Raw genomic sequence first — 7,112 nt, 5'->3', positions numbered from 1 at the left:
CAAATAAAATCCCAGCTGTGCCATGAGACCAAGACGAAATGACAATGACTACAATTTCTGATGGAATGTATGGTATGATAGCAATGTCTTATTCTCCTTCATAGAGTAACATAGTACTTGCCTACAACCCACACAGTGAATCAAGTTAACAGTGTTGGTTGTTCTCCATGATTGGTAGTTTGAAAAGATACAGCAGTAACCCTAAAAATATAGTTTTTTAAATGCCGTTCTAAGAAAATTATTTAATTGGCATGGAAACTTTACATTGTCAAAAAATATCAGAAATATCTTCCTCAAAGACATCACTCCAAAGAACTCTTTTTGGCACATTTATTTTTAAAAATATAGAGCATCCACCAGCCTTTTCAGAGTGATGACAATATATGATTTTCAAAAACAATCAAAAATTACAATTTGGAGAACACTTGGGGGAAGAGCAAATATACATAAGTAATATATTAATAAGTAATACTATTATAGTAAAATATAGCCATTCAACCATTTTACATTCATGTTTTTGAAGAATATCCACGTCATTCCTATACTTCATGATGACTTGCATAAATTATGGCCTGAATGTCTGCTGAAGTGTAACTGACATTATGCAATAAACATTCTTACATGACAGAAATATAAGTAAATATATAACATGATAAATGTTATTAACCAAAACACCTGACCTCGAGTGCTCTCTTGATTTTATACAATAGTTCTGCAAAATAGAGAAAAAAGTAAAGACGCTTGAAATATGGTAAAATGTGCTTTGATATTGTCAATTCCTTCTGCCACAAAAAGTAATAGTTGTTTGTATTATGGACAGAGCCACAAAAGTGTCACAGTATCAAGTTCTGCTCAGCTTTTTCAATATTAGCTTTTTCAATAATAACCTTAAAGTCATTTTGCTCCAGACAGTCAGTATAGCAGTTCACAGTCTTGTCTGCTGAATTGTATTTGGTTAGTTTTTAGCTTATTCCAGTTTGTTTAGTTGTTGTGTTGTCATCTTCCCACCACAATGCTTGCTTAGGAACAAAAACAGGTTCACACATTGATGTAGTCCTGCTGTCATGCTTTTCTAAACCGATTAGATTGTGTCATCTGAACTAACTGCTGTGTAACTGTTGACAAAAAACCCTGTGTGAAAGAAACATTAAACTTTAGTCAGTGGATTCTATTTGTAGTCAACTTTAATTATGTACCATTTGTTTGAACTACACATAACATTGTAGTGCTACTACACTTAAGCTTTTACACACTACTTTTACATCATCACCTTATATATCCAAAATGGCAACTTTTTTAATAAAGTTTGAAAAAACTGAAAAAATGGAGACAAAAAGTTTTGTTTTGTCTGCAATTATATAAGACTGTAAATATTGTGATCTGTACCTTTCCGTGTGGTCAATTTTAGTTATTTAAATATGGACATTTGAAGCTCACAAAAGACATACAAGTAGCATATTCTTTCCTATGTACATTGCACAGAGCAGTGACTCAAAGCATCTCTTTTTTTGAAGGAGGCTGTTAGCTTATTAGCTACCTGCTGACCTGCTCAACCTACTCTAGTGAGTGCAACAAGAGACCGTAACATCACCTTGCAGTGTCCAACTAACAAATTCTTCATCTGGTTGCATTTCATGGGCACAGATTTCAACAATAGCAAATTATGCTTTTTTCACACAATGATTCTGAAGCCAGATTTGTATGTCCTATTTGGCAGCAGGTAGTCAATGAACCACTGCACTTTCTGGAGTGGTTTATTGTCATATCTTCTTAGAAAAACAAAGGACAAAAATGATGAGCTAGCACACTTTCTTTGACTTTGCTAAAAACAGTGATCAAAACCAGATATTTCAGCCTTATCTTGATATACAGAGATCATGACTACAGATATGTGAAGTGAGTACTTTCCAAGCATTCTGAGCTCTTTCAGTTTTAAACAATGCAAACTTTGTTGTAAATGTTTTTGGACAGCAAACATACATATTGCGTTTTGTTGAATTTGACAACTACCACACTTTCAGCAAAGCTCAAACATTGTGGACTACTGAGCAGCTCAACCTGTGTGCTGTGAAAGCTGCAGATTTTACACAGAAGAACAACTGGTGCTGTTCTGACTGGATGGCAAAGATGATATTGCTCTTTTCTCCCTGACAGAGTGTTTATATCCAATCAAGGGTGCCTTTTAGGAGATAAAAAGTATCCATGACCTTTGTCCTCTAAACATGTTCAGCTGACCTGTGAAGTTGTTGTATGCTGTACACCTCATCTATCCATGTTCGTAGTAAAGTCTGAGATAGGGGAAACTACAGTGACATTGGAGTTGGCTGTACAAAATGATATGGGTATAAATAAATAAAAAGGAAAACTAGTGTAACTTAAGTGTGTTTCCTATTTACTTGTAAATGTAATTGACTGTTGTGCTCGTCTTCTGGCCTTCCACCAGTGAACAGCGAGGATGTGGTCTCGACGCGGCTGTACTTTGTGAACGCCTCCCTGCAGAGAGTGACCTTCTCCAGCTCAGTGGGGGTGTCCCTGCCCTGCCCCGCGGGTGGCGCCCCCCATGCAGTCCTTCGCTGGTACCTGGCCACTGGCGACGACATTTACGACGTACCCCACATCCGCCATGTGCATGCCAACGGCACACTGCAGCTCTACCCCTTCTCCCCCTCTGCCTTCAACAGCTTCATCCATGACAATGACTACTTCTGCACAGCAGAGAACCAGGCCGGCAAGATCCGCAGCCCAAGTATCCGCGTCAAAGCGGGTAAGAATCTGTCCACTTGTCTTTATCTTCATTCTATTTGTCGGTCTGTCAGATCAACTGTCTTGTCTGCCAATTTCCAAATCCATCCATCCATGCGTTTTGGATGTAACTGATCTATCCATGCTCCAACCACAATGTGATTTTTTGTAGCAACTTTTGCAAAGTTGGACAAGCATTACAAGAAATTCTGTTCAGTCTAATTTGAAATTTTATTTAAAATTTAAATTTAAATCTGGATGTTCTTTTACTTAATCAAAACTAGGCAGGTTGGAAACGACAATAACGAATTTGCCACTATGCTCATGTTAGCTTGATTACACAAAAAATCAAAACTGACTTGTCTTGTCTATCCTCAGTGTGACATTTCACACACATACAAAATAACATTATCTTAAATTAACAATTTACTCTAAATGAAGGTATTTTGACCAGAAGAAAACTGCTACAATTTCTTATTAGGTTAAAAATAAGTTCCAACAATTTTTCAAAATTTCTGCATTCTGCAGTGTCTCAGGCATCAGACAACATATTCATAACCATTTCATGTATTCATTTATGGTGATGTAGCTTTTAAAGGCATTGAAGTCTTCAGATGTTTGGTTCCTATCACCAACATTATGAACAATTCTGACTGTATGTTTTTCTAGTATGGAGCATTCTACATCAAAACACACTGAAGGACTTGTTTTACATCTTAATCATTATATTATCCAGAAATTTTGAAAAAATTGGCAGAATTCCCTTTGAATGTGTTTTTACTAACATTTTCTAAAGCTTGTCCAACCTCATTACTGAATGCATTTGAGGGCAGAACATGAGAAGGCTAAAAGTGGACTGCCCATCACTGTGTTGAACAGCAATTTATAAAGTTGTTTTATTCATTTTATCATTTCTGTTCTATACCAGACCAGTCCTAGGAAGATCTTTACTTTTCATTTGTATCCTCAGTTCATGGTCAACATTTTTACATTATGGGCCATATTGTGAAAATGGAAGAGCAGAGGTGGGAGTTGATATTGTGGCAAAGGGAATTCATGTGACATTAGCCATAGAGCATGGGTTTTGAGCTGAACATCTGCAGTAACAGCAAAACTAGCAGCAGCCATATTGCTAACCTAAATAAGAGTGTAAGCGCCACATGGGCATCCCAGCGGCCGGCCTGTTGACCTGGCTCCTTTAAAAAGCAGCAAGCAGACGGCCACGCAGTGCCACAGACAGTTGGCTCAGTGACCCTCCCATTCGATGCCAAGGTCACTTCTTGTGAGCGGGAGCTGACCGCCCAACGACAGCGAGGGATATCCACACATACACACACACACACGCACACACACACACATGTATGCCAGCCTGTGCAGAACCTGTGCCAGTGTCCCTCCTGTCTCCCTGTCTCCATCTGTCCTCCATGCTAGAGTTCCCACCTCACACATACGCACCTACTCAACTAGACAGTGTGCACATGTCTACCTATTGCAGAATTTCCCAAAATAAGAGACATGCGGAACTCATGCTATTGTGAAAAACATCTGCTGCGAAACCTTTTTAAATGTACCAACGTTGTTATTTTTCTAGTCTTTTCTAACTTATCCAGTTTGGCATTGCGTCTCAGAGGACAGAATAAATTAGCTACGAACCAGCGACAAGATGGGGTGACTTTGGTCTCTAATAATTACACTAATTAATCAATTAAATGCTGAGACGCAGCGAAAACCCTGGTAGATCTGGCAACCTATGCACAGCCCTGTGGAAACCATCACTGGGCTAGAGCATCCAACCAATCAGCTCCATCATTTAACGGTTGCCATGGGTACGGGAGAGGGGAGGGGCAGGGTGTGGTGCCCAGTGTCTCAGGTGGCAGTGGAGAATGATGACAGTTGACAGCTCATGGTGTGACACTACCCCCCCATCCCTCCATCTCTCTTTCCCTCTCATGCTCGTGCTCTCTTCCTTCCTCCCTCGTTTCCATCCTCCCTTTTTCTTCTCACCCACTCCCTCTACATGCTGATACTGTGCCAATAATAGCATGGGCACCTGTGTGGATAGCTTAACATTTATGACAATCTCACCATGTGGGCTCTCTCTCTCTCTCTCTCTCTCTCTCTCTCTCTCTCTCTATCTATCTATCTATCTATCTATCTTTTATTTATCTTTGGTTAAAAAAATACATTGCCTAAAAAGGCTTTCGTGTCAAGAAGGCTCTCCTTCCTAATCAATTAATCAATCAGTCAATCAATCAATCACATGAAAAAATGTAGGTGTGATACACAGGCACACCTGTCACCTCTGACTATAATGCTAGAAACCAATACTATACAGGACACCTGGGCTAAGTCTTTGTGCATTTTCATTTTACAGTAGTCTTATGAACTACATCGCCACCTGACCAAGAGCAAACTCCATAAGCCCTTGTTGACAAACGCTTTGTAAAGATAAAGAGATGAGTAGCGCAGATTCTTCTACCCTGGAACTGACTAGGGTGAACTGTCACGAATGGTGAACTTCAGGCCACACTGTAAACACAGACTACGACAGGTGCACCGTGCACGCCCACGCCCTGCTCTCTCTCTCTGCCTTTGTGTTGAGTCTTTTCGTTTTGTGCCTCGACTACCGATATGTAATGTTTACTTTTTTCCTCCCTGTGTTAATGGGCGCCTTCATTCATGCGCCCTGCTTTATTCAAATCCGTGCTTTTCCTTCTCTTTTTGTGCTTCGTGCTTAATGAATAAGTAAATATGGTATTTGGTTTCTCTCGAGTTAATTATTTAAACGACAGTGATACAGAACTCGTTCCTAGGGGTGCGCGGGAAAGGAAAGCCTGCGCGCGCCAACCTGCGTTTTAGGCCGTTTCTTAGCAACGGTATCAGTAACATTCTAATGATCGCGGCAATTCAGGCTTGCGCATAAACCACATCACAGTGCTGTTCTTATTTGTTTCAGTGGTGTAGGCTAGATTTCTCAAGTAGTAGTTTTACACATGTTTTACACGTTACAACTTGTACACTCTTTGATCTAACACCTTCCATTTGAGTAGACGAGTTTTCGGATTCCAGCCAACTAGGCCAACCAGGGTGATGTTCTAAACGAATCTAATCTATGGGATCAGTCACTTCGTCTTTGGAAATCACATGTCTCACAAGGCAACAGTCAATCCACGGGTTAATAAATAATATGTAGGCTGTAGAGGCCAGGCCGCGAGGGAATTCTATTGATTTTTTTTGTATTGATTCAAATCCCTTCTGCGTCAATGAAAAGGTGGTTAGTTACCAATGTGCAGAATGGATCTGGTGTACTTAGAAATTATTTAGGGTTACGCTTTGTGCATGGTTATAGGAAGTGTGAAGACTTGGCGATGAGACAAGGACACTGGTTCTGGTCTCTGTGGGTCACGCTGTCGCCTGGCAGAAACCATTATTAATGGCCGAGGAAATTCGCCCGCAGGCCAGGCGTTAATTATATCAGGGCTGGGGTTGGGGGTTGCGCAGATTCTTACCCATGAATACAGTTACAGTGACAGTTGGGTTTTGCAAGAACATGTAAGAACGTTAAGAAATTTGCGTGGGGAGTTTCGTGAATGCGAACGCCCTCGTGCTGCCACCCGCAAAGAGACGAGGGAGACATTACAGTCCATAAGTAAATGGAGGTTGATGAGGAAGAGGAAACAAATTGAATGTCTGAAATGAAAACGGAATTCACTGCCAGCTCTAATCCACTTCTGTTCCCTTGCCGCCCTTTATTTGGAGGCTGATTTCCTTGCTCATAATTTTACAGCGCTTTCAAAACCCTTTCTCTTTCCTACGTTGATTGTCACTCTTCTGTTTGGTGCATGCGCCCCGCCAGCCATTTAGAAGTGGTGCGACGAATTCTTAACAGAGAATTCCTCTAAAAATGGCGCTTCTCTTGAATGACGTGAGATATTCTACATCAGAGACACGCAAGGGGGTTGACATGAGCGAGAGGGGCCGCCCCTTACTATTGACCGAACCGCCACTCTAGTCTCATGATAAAATCTCGCCGAAATCTAACATGCCGAACACCTCAAATAGCATTTGAGATTTGAGAGTTTGTTTTTCAGCTTACCCTGATTTTGACTGACTTGATGGTCAACGTGAACCGCCGATGACCACAGGGGTATGGTATTAAAACACTGCCGTCAAGTCGGACACATTCTACTTTAGCATCAGCTAATTCACAACAATGGCCGATCTCGCGGCGTTTGGCTTTTTGTTACAGACGAAATCAATGCGCTTGAAATAAATGCTGGAAACAAAAACGGTAGTGTGTGGTGGCCATATGTTAAAAAATAAGCTATCAGAATGAGCTCTTTGGGAGAGCCTCAGGACATAACGAACAA

At 40.7% G+C, this 7,112-nt stretch overlaps 1 protein-coding gene across 1 annotated transcript in view; it reads left to right on the top strand.

Annotated features, from left to right (window-relative positions):
- Positions 1–2,625: 2,625 nt before the first annotated feature.
- The window catches only part of LOC118798143 (Down syndrome cell adhesion molecule-like protein 1 homolog), a 111,405-nt gene continuing 106,918 nt past the window's right edge, over positions 2,626–7,112 (top strand). The window contains exon 1 of the mRNA XM_036557498.1: positions 2,626–2,764. The gene's annotated coding sequence lies outside the window, so the exon portion shown is untranslated. The remainder of the gene's footprint in view (positions 2,765–7,112) is intronic.

This window comes from Colossoma macropomum, unplaced genomic scaffold, assembly GCF_904425465.1.
Source record: "Colossoma macropomum unplaced genomic scaffold, Colossoma_macropomum, whole genome shotgun sequence".
In the NCBI taxonomy this organism is placed as follows: domain Eukaryota; kingdom Metazoa; phylum Chordata; class Actinopteri; order Characiformes; family Serrasalmidae; genus Colossoma; species Colossoma macropomum.
Note: the sequence above shows the minus strand (reverse complement) of the source record. Positions and strands in the feature narration are given on the sequence as shown.